This window comes from Echinops telfairi, unplaced genomic scaffold (assembly GCF_000313985.2).
Source record: "Echinops telfairi isolate 266 unplaced genomic scaffold, ASM31398v2 ScPeMD7_655;HRSCAF=1070, whole genome shotgun sequence".
Classification (NCBI taxonomy): domain Eukaryota; kingdom Metazoa; phylum Chordata; class Mammalia; order Afrosoricida; family Tenrecidae; genus Echinops; species Echinops telfairi.
The window spans coordinates 18850832-18851929 of NW_022104553.1; positions in this window are offsets into that span (position 1 = coordinate 18850832).

Here is a 1098-nt window from a genome sequence, read left to right on the forward strand (position 1 = left end):
GGCCTTCAAGACTGCCCAGGAGCCGCCCTCCCGGCCTGGAGTGTCCCCTTAGGGGCTCCTCAGGGGCTTCGTAGCTCTGCCTTGTCCAGCTGCTGGTCTGGTATGCTCTTCGTGGCTTGCTCCATTTTGTGGGGTTCAGACCACACTGCTTCCCCACCATGGGACCCCAGAAATGTCCTCTGTCGCAGTCTGCTCCAGTCAGGGGTCAGCGTGACAGGTGCTGTTGTCGGTTGCCCAGTCCACTCTGTGTCCCATTAGCTCCCCGCAGAGACGTCATCCTGGGAGCCTGGTATGCCAGCGTGGGATCCAGTCTGGCTCTCTTTCTCTTCCCGGCCTGCCTCCGTATGGGTGTGGCATGCTAGCTGGCCCCTCTCCCCACCCTGTAGGTTCAGTTCCGCTCTCCACCACACCCACTTCCAGGGAGGGGGTCAGTTTGGCTCTGGTTGGGGCCCGCCCTGTAGCTCCCTCTTTTCATGCATCCTTCCAGGTGGCCACACTGTCCTGATGATTTGGTGCATCATGGTAGGGTCTGCATGCCCACTCCCGATTCTGTGGAGACAAGACCAGTGCTCTCCTCCTGGGTGGGTTAGTGCCCTGCTCCCTCCGTCATCATTTCACTTTCCACCCCCACTTTTCTCCCTCCCCTCCCTCCTTTTCCCAGTTTTGTGTTGGACAAACATGTTCCTCCTATGGTTTGGTCCAACCTCCTCCTGATTCCTGTATCTCAACCCAAATGTTATGATATAGGTGGCTTCTCTCCTATTGTAACCGTGCTGGTGACACTGACCTCAGGGGACTCATGCGGCACTTCTCCTTCTGTGATTGGCTGACTTCACTTAGCATCATTTCCTCCAACTCTTCCCATGAAAAGATGTGCTTCATGTGCTCATCAGCGCTTTTTAGTGCTGCATAGTACTCCATTGTGTGTATGTGCCAGAGTTTCCTGATCCACTCATCTACCGATGGAAATTTAGATTATTTCCAACTCTTTGCAATTGTGAATTGAGCTGCAATAAGCATTGGAGCGCATACAACTGGTCGTGGGTTTATTTCTTACCTCTTCTGGGTATATACCCAGTAGAGGTATAACTGGGTCAT